Here is a 16819-nt window from a genome sequence, read left to right as displayed (position 1 = left end):
GTAGGAAGGGAGGGGAGAGAGGGCACACCCACTTCTTAGGCTCCTCTTCCAGGAAAATGTCACTTCTGCCCACATCCCATTGGTGAGCATTAGTCACATGGTCTATCTACATGCAAAGTATGCTGGGAGATGTAGTCCCTGGATGGGCATTCACATCCCATTGACAACTATACACTCTGGAAGGGGAGCATGAACATGTGGCGGGCGTCTCTGTCACAGCAGGCCTCACGGGAAGGGAGAGCCCCAAGAGGGCACAGTCTCTGCTCCTGGTTCTACCTTGCCTGGCACACAACACCTCATTCACTTGTCCATTTGAGTGACTTATTCATTCATTCATTTGCAAATTCACACTCATTTCTCACCCACGTGCTTTAAACACGCTATATGCACTCATCTGTGCACACACATCCATACACATGTCTAGACCTCCCATACACCTGTAAGATCTATTCGAGCCCTAAGGGCACAGCGGCTGAGCCAGCCAGACTCACATACCCACCATGTGCACAGCTCAGGGGGATTCCCAAAAGGCCCCGGGGGGAAAGAGGGACATACTGAGGAACCAGGGAATTGGTACCCTGGTTCTGGGAGGTCTATCCCTCCCACAAGGACTATGTTCAAGGGCCTAAGCGAGTTCCAGCCTTGGTGCAGAAGAGAAGCTGGCTGCCCCGGTCAGGGCAGTGGTAAGACTGTGCACAGCTCTGAGGCCAGTGGTCCCAGGAGAGAGCTGGGTTTTGGATTCAAGGCATTGCCCTAGCCACCTACCGACTGGGTGGCCGCAGGCAGCTCTGAAACCCTCTGGTCCTTGGTGTCCTCACCTGTGAGTTGGGACAATGATCTCCAGCTCACAGGCTCACCATGAGGATTCGAGGTCATGAGGATGAACACAATGCTGGGATCAGGCCAAGTTGAGAGTGTGAGCCACTCTCCCTCCTGAGCCCACTTGCTGCTGCTGTTGCTGCTGGCCCCCCAACTCCAGTCCATGAGAGCCTCGCACCAGGGTAGGGGCTGGACCACTGGGACAGTTGTGAAGCCTTGGTGGGGTTGATTCCAATGGAAAGCTATAAGGCAGAAGCAGGCAGGGCCCACGGCCTCAGAGTATAAGCCACTCTCCCCATACCCTTCCCCAATGCAACCAAAAGCTTCCTCCCTTCATGCTCCCGCATCCCAGGGATCAGTGCCCTCCAAAGTTCCCTAATGAAGGCAGTGCTTAACCAGAGCAAGGGCTCCTTATGGGGGATTCACAGGCAAAGAGAAGAGAGCAGGAGGTGGGAGGGAGGAGGGGAGTGCAGGGGAGGCGAGCGAGGGAGGCTGCCGCCTCTGCTCATTTTTTATTAAAGATCCACTTCAAGGTCAGCCCAGCCTGTCTGCCACAAGGGACTCTTCAATTTCCCAGGCTCTGCAGAGAGAGAGAGCAAGAGAGAGACAGAGACAGAGACAGACACAGAGATGTGCCAGTGGAGGGGAAGGAAATGGAGAGGAAGAGGCCTGGGGTGGGCTGGGCAGAGGCACAGTGAGGGAGAGGCAGTGGTCCCTGAATGAAGTGTGGAACCAGCATACTGCTGGCCAAGGAGGGGGCACCAGGGCGGCAGGGATGGGACCCAGGAGAGAGGGTTGGGCCAGGGGCAAAGAGTGAACAGTTAAGGTACCAGGACAAGGGGAGTGACCTGGATGCCCAGGTCTTGTCATTTGCCAGAACATCATTGGCCCTTCACCCATATCACCACTTTGCTGCAAGCTATGACCCTGAGAAGATCTATAATAATTCAAAACGGAGCACAACACTCGGACGGGTATTATCAGCCCCGTTTTGCAGATGAGGAAACAGGCCCAACGAGGCTTACATCACTTCTCCAAATCTACCGCTAGTCAGCAGCAAATCTGGCTCCAGACCCCACTCTTCCCACTGAGTCTGTCACACCCTCCCCACACTCTGGGCCCAGCTCAAGACTCTCCTCCAAAAATACCTCCCAGATTGCTTCAGGAGCCTCCTGAGGGCCCAAGTCCAGCCAGTCTCAGAAGAAGTTTTAGGCCCCTTGACCCCTCCCCACACCTGCCTGCATGGGAGGACGGTGGCAATGCCTTCAGAGTTCCTAGGCCCACGGCCAGCCAGGAGCACCCCAGGCACATGCTCATCGCTCACTGGAGGATCGACAATTCCAGGTGGCCTCAGACCATCACCTCTGGTCTTATGTGCCCTGGGTGGCTTTGCACAAATCCCCTGGAGTTGAGGTTCAAGGGACTATTTTTATCTTCCAGTTCCAGGCCTTTCTCTCCAGTGAGAACAGGATTATGCAATCACTCAGCTTCCACCGCATGTCTGGTGCAGTCTCTTGCAAATGCCTGCTGGCCGCTCATGCTTGAATCCTGCCATCCTTCTGGGGCCTACCCACATGTCTCGCACAAGTGTCACTGTGGGCTCTGGGAGGTAGGCCAAGGAAGGAGACTGTTGAATGACAGGGGAAGCCCAGGGTGACGGGGCTGTGAGGCATGCCAGGCAAAGGAACAGCCTAGGGGTTGAGGGGCATGAGCTCTTGGACAGATGAGGGCCATTGCACTGGGTCTTCAAGTTCAGGCGCACGATCATGGGTCTACCAAGGTGTGTGACTCAGTAGATATGGTGGTTTAAAGATGGCCACCAAGGGGCGCCTGGGTGGCTCAGTCGGTGGAGCATGCAACTCTTGATCTCAGGGTACTGAGTTCAAGCCCCACGCTGGGTGTAGAGATTACATAAATCTTAAAAAAAAAAAAAAAAAAAGATGGCCGCCAACTCCTTGCCCCTCCTCCCATGTAGAGGTGTCCCACCTTTGAATATGAATGATGAAGCAATTCTCTAAATGGAGTGGGGTGGGGGGTGGGGGAGGGCGCCTGGGTGGCTCAGTCAGTTAAGCCTCCATCGGCTTAGATCATGATCTCCTGGCTTCATGGGCTTGAGCCCTGCATCGGGCTCTATGCTGGCAGCACGGAACCTGCTTGCGATTCTCTCTCTCCCTCTCCCTCCCTTTGCCCCTCCCTCACTCATCCTCTCTCTCTCTCTCTCTCTCTCTCTCAAAATAAATAAACTTAAATGAATGAATGAATGAATGAATGAATGAATGAGTGGAGTGAGGTAACTGCTTTGACCAATAGAAAATGGGGACGGTTATGTCATGCCTTCTGAGGGAGGGCCTTAAGAAATTGGCAGCTTCTATATCCCCTTCTTTGAAGCTGGCGTTTTCAGAGCCCTGAGCTGCCATGTGAGAAGTCTGATGACCCTGCTTGGAGATACCACATGGAGAGACCAGAGATTATTTGCAGAAGGAGAGAAAGCAAGCTGAGCCTAACCCTCCAGCCATCCCCACCGGGGGCCCCAGACATGTGAATGAAGGTATCCCTGACCTTCTGGTCCACAACCCATCCCTCAGCTGAAAGCCACCCCATGAGGGGCGCCAGGGGGGCTCAGTCGGTTAAGTGTCAGGCTATTGATTTCGGCTCAGGTCAAGATCTCGTGGTCCGTGAGTTCAAGCTCCATAATGAGGCTCCTCGATGACAGGGCAGAGCTTGCTTGGGATCCTCTGTCTCCCACTCTCTCTGCTCCTCCCATGTGCGCTCTCGCTCAAAATAAACAAACTTAAAAAAAAACCCACCCTATGAAAAGTGGGACCCCATTCAAAGCCTTGTGGTACAAAAGAATCACCTACCCAAGCCCTGCCCAAATTTCCAACCCCCAAACTTGTGACATGTAATAAAATCGTCATTATTTTGAGTCATTACGTTTTGGACTATTTGTTACCCTTGTAGGGTAAGTCTGGAGAGAGGCTCAGACACGAAAACATTTAATAAGCATTTAAGGTGGTTCTGATGCAGAGGGTTGAGGGGACACTTGAAGAAGCACCAGAAGAGGGGAGCCTGGGTAGCTCAGTCGGTGTCCGACTCTTGATTTTGGCTCAGGTCATGGTCTCAAGGTTCATGGGTTTGAGGCCTCTGTGCTGACAGTGTGGAACCTACTTGGGATTCTACCCCTCCCTCCCTCCCTTGCACACGCACTCTCTCTTAAAAAATAAGTAAATAAATAAACAAACAAATAAATAAACTTTAAAAATTAAAAAAAAAAGGAAGAGGCACCAGAAGAGAGGGACTAACTCTAAGGTCAAGTGCCCCAAGGTACAAGTCTACATCATATCATACAGAAAGATAAATGGACAAGGCAGAGCCAGAGAAAAGAGGAGCAGAGTAGACTGAGGGGCAGAGAGGCAAAAAATTAAAATTAAAATTAAAATTAAAAAAAGGGGGTGGGGGAGACAGAGAGCAGCTTGAAGGCAGACAGAAAACTAAACAACTCGATTCAACAAGCAATGACTCTTGCCTTCCGTGGCTGGTGTGGGAGATGCAGAGACAGGCATGACCGAGTCCTGCCTTCATGGAGTTCGTGCTCTAGACACAAGATGGCACAGAAAGAGGGTGGCAGAGGCACAGCAGAGTAAGAGAGAAAGGGCAGCTGTACTGACAGCTCAGAGCCCAGAGCCTGCTTTAGATTCTGGTTCTCCCTCCCTCTCTGCCCTTCCCCTGCTCACTCGCTCTCGCTCTCTCTCTCAAAAATGAACAGTAAAAAAAAATCAAACGTGGAATTACCATGTAATCCAGTCATTCCACTTCTGGCGATGTGCCCAAAAGAACTGAAAGCAGGGACTCAACCAGATATTTATACACTGATGTTCACAGCAGCATCACTCACAATAGCCAAAAAGTGGAAACAACCCAAATGTCCATTGATGGATGGATGGAGAAACAAAATACACTATTTTATCTACCATAAAATAGTATTCAGCCTTAAAAAGGAAGGACATCCTGGCGCGCCTGGGTGGCTCAGTTGATTAAGCGTCCAATTTCAGCTCAGGTCATGATCTCACGGTTCGTGAGTTTGAGCCCCACATTGGGCTCTCTGCTCTCAGCACAGATCTGTTTCGGATCCTCTGCCTGCCTCTCTCTCTGCCCCTCCCCTCCTCTCTCTGAAAAATAAATGAGCATTTTAAAAAGTGTTAAAAAAAAAAAAATAAAAGGAAAGGGCGCCTGGGTGGCTCAGTCGGTTAAGCGGCCGACACCAGCTCAGGTCATGATCTCGCGGTCCGTGAGTTCGAGCCCCGCGTCGGGCTCTGTGCTGACAGCTCAGAGCCTGGAGCCTGTTTCAGATTCTGTGTCTCCCTCTCTCTGACCCTCCCCTGTTCATGCTCTGTCTCTCCCTGTCTCAAAAATAAATAAAAACTTTTAAAATTTTTTAAAAAAAATAAAAGGAAGGACATTCCTACACCTGCTACAACATGGATGAAACTTGATGACATGATGTTAAGTGAAATAAGCCAGACACAAAAGGGCACACGCTATATGATTCCTCTTATATGAGGTTCCCAAAGGAGACACATTCACAGAGAACAACAGTAGAGTGGCAGGTGCCAGGGCACTGAGGGGAGAGGAGACGGGGAGTTAATGTTTCTTGTGTACAGGGTCCCAGTTTGGATTTGGGTGATGCCTGTACAGCATGTGGACGTACCTGATGCCACTGAACCGTGCACCTGAAATGGTTAAATGGTAAATTTTATGTCATATATTTTACCACAACATTTTTTTTTAAGTTTCTTTATTTTGAGAGAGAGAGGGAGCATGCAGGCTAGCAGGAGAGGGGCAGAGAAAGAGGGAGACAGAGAATCGCAGGCAGGCTCCACGCTGTCAGCGCGGAGCTCAATGTAGGGCTCGATCCCACGAACCGGAGGTCATGACCTGAGCCAAAATCAAGAGTCAGACACAACCGACTGAGCCGCCCAGGCGCCCAATAATTTTTTTTTTAAAGGAGGGTCAGAGGGGAAAAGATTGCTGGGCAGGGAGATGCTATTCTATACGGGGAGGTCTTTGAAGGGTTCATTGGTCAAGTGCGATTCAAGTAGAGATGTATGTTCCAGGGGAGAGAGAATGGGGAAGGGTGGGCACGAGACGGGGGTCCGGGACCTGGGCCAGGCAGACACCACGGAGGTGAAGAAGGCAGTTCCAGGAGGTGGAAGGTCTGCAGGGAGAAGGGGAAGCAGAGGGAGGGCTGGAGGCCTCACAGGGCTCTGACTCGGATGCTGGGCTTGGGGGTGGGGGTGTAGAAGTGAGTGGAGCAGGGACCCAGAATGGAGTAGGCAGCACCTCCAAAGTCTTAACTGAAGAGAGTGTAATAAAGGGACAGTGCACAGAGCTGCAGGTGGGGATATCAGAACAAGCCAACAAGGACAGAAGAGCACCCAGATTCACAGCAGTAGGAGCCACCCCCAATAGGCCTGATGTGCCACAGGGAGGTAACAATGCCAGAGCCTGGCCAGGAGCCCTGGAGCTGTGGACAAAGAGCCACTGGACCAGAGCTAGAGAAGAACTCAGTAGGGGAATAAATACCTAGCTTCTCCCTCCTCCTGTTCTTCATTCCCCTGGTGACACTTCCCCTCGAATGAACCCAATCAGTAGTCAAGGGCAAGGGAACCTGGGTAATCAGTCTGCAGAGGTCAACCTCCCAAGGCCTCGAGGAGGGCAGAGAAGGGAGCAAAATGGACCCAGAGGGGCAAATGGAGAAAAACCAGCACAGACGGTGATGCCGTTTGTTGAAATGAATACAAGGGAAGGAGCCCTTTTTGGAAAATTAGCTGGCTGGTAGAGAGCCCAAGGTAAAGGCTTAGTCCTCGGAGGCAGGGCAAAGGAGTACAAGGCATGAGGGGGCTCCTGGGGCTGAGGGGCTACCCAGGTGTCCAGGGTTTGCGAATCCCAGGTCTGGTAGAATAGAGGGCCTAAGCGAGCTGGGGAGGCTAGCTTGAGCCAGCTGCAGGCCCCCCTCCCCTTTTGTCCTGAAGTACCTCCCACTGTGAAGCCAGGGGGCAGCGTCTGCAGAGGCAGCTGAGGGGAGGGCAGGAGGAAGGGTGCCCAGCTAGGGCAAGGTGTTCCCAGACACTAGTCCCAAACAGTTGAGGTTTAGGCCAGGGCTGGTCAGGAACCAAATCAGTGTGGTGAGGTTTCATAAAGCCAACTTGATTTCATCAAAGGAACAAGCTTCCCTCTGAGGATGCCCCAGCCCTGCACCGCCTCTGGCCTCGCCTACTCCCCCTCTGTACACTCAGCCATGGCTCCCCAGGCGAGGCCAGGCCTGTGGGCCCTTCAGGGGCCCTCTCCGAGCCCTTGATCTGTCTACTGCCTACTCTGCTTTGGGAGGCCCAGCCAGGCAAAGGGGGCAGGAAGAGGGAGCACACTGGTGCTAGGCCAGCCCAAGGCCCCAGCAGATGAAATATTCATGCAGCCAGAAGGCAGGAGACCAGCAGAGGACTTGCCCCTGGGGCCATGGGTCTGTGGTAATGACAAAAGCAGCTGTAGCTCCTCTCCCCGACCCCAAGCTTTGTTCTGCAGACTGGAATGGGCCTGCAGTGCCAGGATGCCAATCATTCAAACACACTCCAAAGACGCATGTGGATGAAGAAACTTGGGAGAGTGGGGAAGGGAGGAGGGCACACACAGACACACACATAGACAGACTGGGCACACATGCACATAGACCTGCACAGACTTACAACAAACATACACTCCATCCAGGGATGATTCTCAGGGTCGTATACATGCCTTCTTAAAACCTACGCCCCAAGAGCCTCACCTGCCTCACCCTAGTCTGGGTGCCGCTCAAGTCTGCTCTGGCACTTCCAGCCCTGTTGCCTGGGACAGGAAGCTTCCACCAGGACACCACTAGTAGGGCCTCCTCCACGTCCCTGGCTTCCATTAAAGAAAGGTCTCCAGGATTCCAAATCCTCTTCAGGAGCCTGCCCTACCCCTGAATTTCCTGCACTCAGCTGGCTCACTGTTCAGTCAAAGAAAGAAAGGTGGAAGCTGCAGGGCGGACAAACCACCCCAAGGTCTTGAAGAGAGTAACCAAAGGGTGACTTCGACTCACAACTCCAGACGCCCAACCAAGCACCACCAAAGGTCCAGCGATTCCATTCCCAAATTCCTCTACCAGTTACGATGGCCCTCCCCCTCCACCCTTCCCAGCCTCTGTCCAGCTACCAGGATGCGCGATAAAAGGGGCCTCCTGGGACATCTCCCAGCCGGATCCCAGGGCCCTCTTAGACACCAGCTGCTCAGTCAGTGTCCTGGCGAGAATTCAGGATGCCGAGTTCTTTTTCCAGTTCCAAATTAATAACCTCCCTGGCCCCGGGCGACTCTGGGGACTGGAGTGCTCCCACCCGCAAGGACTGGACCTGATGTAACTAAGGTGAAGGAGAGTCCAAGCCGGACGCCCGTCCCTGGCCTCCGCTGTGGGGGGCCCTCCGGGCCTGCGGAGGGCGCTGTGGAGGCCGGACCGCTCTGGCCGGCAGGCGGGCAGGGAGACCGCCTCCATGGTGGTGCGCTGTCCAGCATTTCAGCAATCGGCGGCGGCGGCGGCGGCGCCCGCGGGGAGACGGAGGGCGCGGGGCCGTGGGGGCCGCGGAGCTGCCCTGTCGAGTCGAGCGGAGGAGGAAGCTGGGACTAGCGGGGCCGGAGGGCCTGGCTTCAGCACCCGGCGGAGCGCGGCGGCCAGCGGGGAGGTGAGAGCCCCTAGTGGGGCGGGGGCATTTCTCATAGGGGCTGGGGCTGGGTTGAACCTCGGGCCTCCACAGTCGGACAGGGGCTCGAGGTCCGCAGGCCCGCGAGCAGATGGTAGATTGGGGGACTGCAAGAGTGTTTGATCGAGGGTGCCAGGCACCTGGGAAACAGAGATGAGGAACATTGTTCATTTCACTGAGAGGAACGGAGAAAGTGGGAACCCTGTGGGGTCATGGGCAGGACTCCCCTGGGCATAAATGGCCATGGCCTGGCCCATGAGGATGTTAGGGAGACGCTCAGCTGCAGCCCAGTTGCCCTCCCCCAGCTGAGGAGAAGGACCTGCTCCCTAGGGAAGGGAGAGATTAACGCAGGGACCCTGTGGAGAGGCTGGTCACTGGGAGGGGTGGAAGGCGCAAGCCCCCACCTGAATGCTGGGCTTCTGTCCAGAAGGGGGTGGCAGCATAGGGGACAGCCTGGCCCCTTTCCCAGCTGCCCAAATGCCCCTAGGGAGGCAGGATCTGGCAACGAGAACTGGGTCTCACACAGGATGGCATTTACTCTCACACTGGGAAGAGGATGGAGGGCACAGAAGAGAAAATAGCCACCAGGAGTTTAGGGGGGTTCTCTGTGGCCTCTCTGAATGCCCAGGGAGAGTTTCTGAAGCTCCGAGTGGGCCCAAGCTCAGAGCAGATTCCTGGTAAAAAGGAGAGATAAGAGAAGAGACGCAGCCTCTGCCTTGCATCCTCTCCCCCCCACCCCCCCTCCCAGGGCTCCTGCCTGGGCAGTGTTGAAGCTTCCTGCAGTTCCTGCTCCTGGCAGCAGGTCCATTGTGGGGATGGGTTTGGCGGGTAGAGAAAGAAGGGCACCCAGGTCTGGCCTGGTACTCCAATGCCTATGCTCTGTCCCAGCCATGACTTCTCACTCCCCTAAGACCACACTCACTTGCCCACTTCTGGCATCAGAGGGCCTGGGCTGGCCTTTTGTCCTGTGTCAAGGGAAAAGGCAGGAACTTAGGCGGAGAGCAGGGCAGGAGCTGGAGAGTTTCTCTGTGCATCTTAAGGTCATGGCCCCGGCATGTACCAAATTCTCCCCCAGCCAGAAATAGGACCAAGCTGGCTAGGAAATCGCTCCCACACATTACCAGCTTTTTGGTTCCTTAACTTTATGCCCCATCCCACTCTCCTGTGAGGGGTGGAGGAGGAATTCTTGAAGGGTGAATAAAGACTTGATTGGATTTTAAGAGGTGGGGGTAGGTGGGTAGGGTGTCATGGACTCTGAAGTCTGAGAGACATGGGTTCAAATCTAAGCTACATGACTTCAGGTAAGCCACTTAACCTTTCGGAGCCCGTTTCCTAATCTGTAAAACAGGTGTCATGTTAACAGTCTCTACTTGGCTATTCCAAGAAATAATCCAGATAAGGACTGAGAAACTACTTTGGGGCTGTAAAATTCTGGGGGAGTGTTTGTCAGTTGAATGCAAGTAAGAATTTCTTAAGGAGGAGCTGGATAAAGGTGGGAAAGTTCTTAGCATTGTTTGAAGCACATCTTTCTCTTCCCAGAGGAGGGGGACACTGGCTGAGGGCCTTGGAGCAGGCTCCACGCTTGGCACAGTGCTACTGTTGATTCAGTCAATCCTCACAAAAACTTCCCGGGAAGCCATCGCTGTCCCTATTTCACAGCTGAGAAATGAGACTCGAGTAGCTTTCCCAAGGTCACGAAGCACCCAAGCTGTCTTCCCTGGGTGCAGCTGATGACCTGTCCCAGCCCCTTGATATCCAGGCCCACTTAAATGCCAGTTTCTCGATTCATGATGCCCGCTTTCCAGGTGGGGAGCCTGAGGCATATGAGTGAGGGTGTGCAGTGCAGTGAGGAGCTGACTCCCCCAAGGTCACTGGGATATTTGGAGGTAGAATGTGCTTTGAACGGGCCAGCTGCGTGCCCCCACCGCAACCCACCCCTGCCACTGTCACGCCTGCCAGAGGGGGAGTCTGGGTCTGGCAGGCCCAACTGCTCACTGCCGTATCCACTTCTCACCTCCTCTGCCTGCCAGCCTCTTGCTGACCTCAGCAAGCCAGTGACTGCCTGTTCCTTTCTGAGCAGTTAGCGCCCCCCCCGCCCGCCCCCCCTCCCGAGATGGGGCCATGGTCACAAGCCACTGCTAGTACTGCTGGGGTCAGCCTCCCCTACTGACTTTTCTCTTCCTCCGCCCACTGCTTGCTGCCCCAGGGGCAGAATCAAGGCTCCTCCTGTCCCAGCAGCCATCAGGGGTTCTGCTAAAGAGATGAGGGGAACTCACCCTCTCCCTTGACTCCTTCCCATATTCTGAGCCCCTGCCATGGACCTATCACTTCATGTACGTTGCTTCACTTCATCCTCACGTAACCTGGTATCAAAGGTGGCCTCGATCCCTTTCACAGAGGAGCAAAACCGGGCCTGGAAGTGATGTGACTTTCCCAAGGTCACAGAGCAAGGTCTTGGTGCAGCCCACACCCACTGCCGCAGGGGCCCAGCGAGGCTTCCACAACATCACTCTGTCCTCAATTCCCCAGGCTCTCCTGAGTGAGGGTCAACCAGGGCACTGTGGGCCAGCGGGAGGTGGGAGGAGGTGTGTGGCACAGGCATCTGAAGGGCTCTGGGACAGGATCCCAAGGACCTTCCTTCTGGGCCCATCTCTGACCCTGGCTGCTTGTGTGACCTTGAGCAGGTCCCTTCCTGTCTCTGGGCCTTGGTGTCCTCAGCCATAAAATGATGGGGTTTGACCGAATGACCCCCCGAAAGCCCTGCCATCGTGACGATTTTAAGATCTCTCTGCCCTATAAATCTGTATATCGGGAAGCCCGTGGTTCTATTGGCAGAGATAGAAGTCACCGCCAAGTGTTTCAAGGTTTGAGTTATTAGTTGGAGCTGAGATTTAAAATTCACCTGTCCCTCCCAGCTATGAACTTGGGGTCTTAACTAAAGGGGGGGAACAAAGCTTGGAGAGGCCCAATGGCTTACCTGGAGACCCCAGATTCTTTGGCTGAGCCAGGATTTAGCTTTCCTGGCCCAGGACTTGAGGTGACCTGCAGGGACACTGAAGGTGCCCTCCACACGCCCCCCAGAGTTGTTCGCCAGACTCTAGGAGGCTCCCAGGACACACATACACAGGCCCCAAATCCACGGAAGCAGCAGGAGTGCAGTGGTTGAGGCTTATTCATGGTGTCGTGGGGAGAGGGAGGGATTTTGCAGCTGATGCTCTAAAGACAGGATGCAGGGCCCTGTAGAGGGAGTGAGTCTGCCTGGTGACTAGTCTAGTCCGAGTGGGGAGGGAAAGCCAGGCAAGAAAGGGAAAAGTTCCTTCTCAATTCTAACACCCACCTGGGCCCAGCAGAAAGGTCAGGGGCTCAGAGAGGTGGGAGGATCAAAGAGGGCACTCAGAGTGGGTACAGAGAGGAAGGGGGGTGGGCTGCTCTATGGTGGGGGTGGGGGGGAAGAGGTCAGTGAGAAGGTAGGAGGCCCAAAGGAGCTGAGGGGGCTTATGACAGGCTCATCACCAACAGTTATAGACCCCAGCCTGGCCCAGGCTAGGTTTTTCACTGTGGCTTTGGTGCCTGCTGACACCTCTGGGTTCTGCCCCTTCTCCTTCTTCTGGGTCATGAGCACAGGAGGGTGACAGCTCCACCCCTAGAGGCCAAGCCCTGTTGACTCCATGTCATCCAGAATGGGGGGCTCAGGGGGCCTGGGCAAGTGACCAGGTCCAGGCTACCCAAGCTGGCCCTTGGCCTGGGAGAAAGGCCACAGTGGCCATGTGTGCTTTGGCTCCAGAGCAGCCCCCGACCCCCAGGGACACCCCTGTCCCCAGCCAAAAGCCGCCAGCCCATCCACCTGCGGCACTGCTTCCTGGGCACTCAGCCTGGCCTCAGCCTCCTGCCGCCCCCAGCCTGGCCTCTTGCCCACCGCAGAGGCTTCTGTGCCAGCTGGAGCTGGCAGGCAGAGCACACTTCCCTTAGCATCTTGCCGGGGTCTTTGAGGCCTATGAGGCGGTCTGGGCCCAGTGAATCGAACCCCGGGGTGCAGGCAGCTCACTGAGCTGGGGAGCTCTTGGCCTATCTATTTTATTCCTAGCTTTGAGTATGGCCTGTGGCTCCGAGACCCCTCCCATACTGAGCTCCATCCCCACCACCATCCCCCCAAACTCCCCGGGATGGAGACAGGTAGGTAAAAGCAAGTTTCATTGGATTCTTGTGATTCTAAACATAGTACACCTTCCTTGTGCGAGACCTGAGAAGTAGAGAAGCCAAGGAGAAAATGGAAATCATCTGTAGTCCCACCACCCAGAGATAGCCACTGTGAACATCAGAAGGTGGGGGGCGGGGGGAGGGTATTTTTTCCAGGATTTTGTCCATGTGTTCATAGATACATAGAGCTTAAAAACCGGGAGCACACTGCTGAGGGAAGCCAGCATCCCATTTTTCACTCTATCATGAGAATTCTCTGATGTCTTTAAAGATTCTTTAAAAAGCTGGCTTTTAGTGGCCATTTGAAGGCTGGACATGGGAAGAGCCACTTCCCAAGGGAGCCCGGGAGACCTGTGGGGAGAACCTTCCACCACCCCCCCCCTTCCCTCTTAGGTGGAGCACACCTTTGGAGTCTGCTGGCTGTGGGTTTCCCTTGGTGAGGATGGCTTTGGGCCCTGTGACGCTCAGCCCGGGACCAAGGTGGGGAAGGCCAGAGCTGCTAAGGGGAAAAGAGGAGCATGTGAGGGTCATACATCCCCCAGGAAAGGTGAGAACCTGAATCCAACAAGACCTAAGAAGAAAGCTGAGGCGATTGCCAGTCTCCTGGACTCTGATCTCATTTGGGCCCCAACCTCCACGACCACATCTGTTTCCTCCCTTGTAAAATGGGCGTAATGCTACCTTCCCCCAAGTGTGCTATGAGAAGTGACTCAGGAAAGGATTAAACCCAGTGCGCTCAGTGGCCATCATCTGAGTGTGAGACCACACGGTCAAGATCTACTGAGTGCCTCCTATTTTCTGGGTCCGGTCTGAGCACTGAGGACACAGGTGAACCAGACACCAACCCTGAACTTGAGGAACTCCCTGACTAGTGGGAAAGGCAGGCATGAGGGAACTGACATTGACGACCTGCTGAGGTTCTGCCAAGGCTAAGATGACCATGGTGATGTGGGCAGCCAGAGGAGGCTTCTGGGAGGGGGGCATTTACGTTGGGCTTTCAAGAACGACAGAGAAGGTGCCAGACAGAGAAGGCTGGGGCATGACACCCAGAGAACAGCATAGGCACAAAGGTATGAAAAGTCCTGGTGAATAATCTAATGCAGACGTAGCACACAGGGAATGCCTGAGAATAAACGGCGGAGGGCAGCCCAGTGGGGAGTGAAGAAGGCCCAGCCAGGTCGAGAAATACCTTAGGAACCACTGTAAGAGCAGAGGATTTATCTGGAAAGCAACAGAAGTCATGGGAGGCTTTGCAGCATTGTCATGAACTGGTCAGATCTGCCCTTTAGGAAGCCCACTCTGGCTGCACTGGGGTGGAGGGAAGGATGGAAAGAGGACAAAGAAGCTGGGCGTTGGGGGGAGGTGACTGCAAAGGGGACAGGTACCGGAGACATGCCTCTGGGAGATTTGACATGTATGTGTACGTGCACGTGCACCAGGCTAGACTCATTCAGGGAGGAAGAAAGACCCATGGGCCAGGGGCAGGGCTAGAATGGGGTGGGCAGCCTGTCCCCGCACCCAGCCCCAGCTGCTGGCACAGCCCTCGGTATCAAACAGAGAACCCCAGGCTGGGGGAGCGGGCGCCCGCTCAGGGCTCCCAGCTTCAGGGCTGGGAGAGGAGCTGAGCCACCCCTTCTCCCAACAGGATGCCACTTCTGGGGACTTCTGGGACGGGAAGGAAGCTAGGACACCCAGCAGGTCCTGCCTCCAGGCAGCCCTGTCCCCCCTCCCTGTCTGGGCCTGACACATGCTTATTGGTCTTTGTGAGCCATCCTTTAGTGTCCCCAGAACATCTCTCTTCTCTGCCTCCAAATTCTCTCTCCCTCTGTCCCCCTGCTCTTCATGTATCAGAAAGCAGAGAGGATCATTCGCTCATTCTTTCAATCACTCATTCATTCATCAAACTTTTGCTCAGCAGCTCCTCTCACCTTAAAAGCTCAATTATCATTGTCATCCCCAAATTCTGTGCTAGGCACTGGAGAAAGGGAGGAGCATTCCCCAGCCTGGTGGGGAACAAGGCCCATAAACTGGGGAATGTTTTGAGACAGAATATGGGTTAAGGGGGGAGCATTCCAAGGACAGCTAGGGCCCTGGCGGTGGGGGAGGTTGCCTGCCCAGTGGACTTTGGGGCCAGCTTCACAGATGGACTTGCTAAGAGGAGTCCAGGTTTGCCAGGGAGAGGGGGAGAGGGGAAGGCATTTTTGGCAGAGGGAACAGCATGTGCAGAGATATGGAGGGAACACCAGGCACTTGGGGAACGGCATGGCTGGAGAGTCGGGGTCTGGACCCAGGCTGGGGAGGGAGGCCTCACGAAGGGCCACAGTGCCGGTCCGAGGAGCCTAGCCTTTCTCCTGTGGGCAGCAGAGAAACCATGGGATGTTTCCAGCAGGTAAGCGAAAGGCCAGAGCTGTTTCGGGAAGGTCACCACTGAAGGGCAAGCATGATTTGAACAGATGGAGAGAACTGGGGGCCTGCGGTGTGTTTTCAGGACACGGGTCACATGGCCAGGGGCCTCTCCTACTGTAGCTCAGCTCCTCCCAACCTGGGACACTCAGAACCACTGCAGCCATGGTCTCTAGGCGTAGAGTACCCGCCTCCGGATTTCTAGAACAGTCCGTGAAAAGCAGATTCCTGGGACCCACCCAAAATGATGGGTTCAGAATCTCTGTGTGGGGCCTGGGGGTCTGCAGTTTTTTAAAGCTCCCAGGTGACTGTCCATGCTAGAGTTGAAAACCGGCGCCTTATCACTTCGCATATGCTGTTGCCTTTGCCTGGATGCCCTTCCTCCCTCTTCTTCTACCTCTTCGAATTTCAGCCTCTGCTCACAAGTCTTCTGGACAATACCTTGTTCCAAACTCTCCTCCCTCCATGTGCTCCCGAGTGTCCCATGCTACTTCCTTCTCGGCCCCTTTTACATTCTGTCCTGGCAGGTCATTTAGTCACCGTGAACACTCATTTGGCATTTCCCGCTCGGTCCTCAAAATATCCTATGAGGTAGCCAGGTCACAGCAGGGGATACTGAGGCACAGAGAGGTTAACAAGGTCACCAACATCACCCAGCTAAGACATGGCAGGAACAAAGAGGCTGCACCATTTGATGGTACCCCAGGAGCTCTCTGAGGGCTCTCTGCATTACTCACCGTTGTAGGTCCCGGGTGCGAACACGATGTCTGGCATATGGGAGGTGTTCGGTTTCCACATCTGAAGGATGGGCTTAAGGATGACGATTCCCTTCCAGGGCTACTCTGCAGCTCGGGGAAGTCCATGGCCCCGACAGGGGTCGAAGCAGCGAGGTGCCCAGTCTGGAGCGGGTGTGGTGGCAGCAGAGGCAAGGACTCCTCTCTGCGATTTTAGAGTGGAACAGTCTTCCAGACAATAGGCCTCTCTCCCTCCTCTGCTGTGCTGAGGTGTGGCCTCTCCCACATAAGTCAATCCTGGCCAGGGAGCAGGGGAGGGCATGTTACTGGGGTGGGATCAGACGAGGCCCTGATGAACACTCTGGGGCTCATGGCAGAGCAAGGTGAGACTTGGAGAGGCTACAGCTGCACGAGCCGCCCCCGCCCAACCTGACCTTAAGGGACTCACCCCTTCCTGGAGCAAGGAGAGCCCCCCACCATTCCTGCCTCCCACCCACAATCCCTCAGGAGCCGTAGGTTATTGTCAATGATGTTGTTAATTAACTGCTTAATTAACTATTTAGGCTAATCAGATTAATTGACATTAATTGGCTACCATTTGTCAAGGACCCTGGAAAGCTGTGCCTCTCAGAGTTGACGTGTGTGACTGGGGCTGAGCAGGGGAGGCAGCAAGGAGCTGTCACAGTGCCGCAGAGCTGGGGGAGCAGGTGGCAGGCCGTGGCAGGACCCATGGCACCAGGACTGTGGCTCTCAGGGCTGAGCCCGTGAACTCCTAAGTCTGGCTCTTTATACTTCAGGAAGTGCATCCCTCTTCCTGCCCCTCAGTTGCATTAAAAAAAAAAAGGTCTGATGAGGGACCAGAGGGAAAAGGGAGATGCTTTCCATCCCTAAGGGCTCTAA

General features: G+C 54.7%; 1 protein-coding gene across 1 annotated transcript in view; it reads left to right on the top strand.

The window, feature by feature from the left end:
* Positions 1-8459: 8459 nt before the first annotated feature.
* Positions 8460-16819, top strand: part of SRRM3 (serine/arginine repetitive matrix 3) — a 56671-nt gene continuing 48311 nt past the window's right edge. The window contains 1 exon segment of the mRNA XM_040455657.1: positions 8460-8567. The gene's annotated coding sequence lies outside the window, so the exon portion shown is untranslated.

Source organism: Herpailurus yagouaroundi, unplaced genomic scaffold (genome assembly GCF_014898765.1).
Source record: "Herpailurus yagouaroundi ecotype Mexico unplaced genomic scaffold, PumYag 216, whole genome shotgun sequence".
In the NCBI taxonomy this organism is placed as follows: domain Eukaryota; kingdom Metazoa; phylum Chordata; class Mammalia; order Carnivora; family Felidae; genus Herpailurus; species Herpailurus yagouaroundi.
Note: the sequence above shows the minus strand (reverse complement) of the source record. Positions and strands in the feature narration are given on the sequence as shown.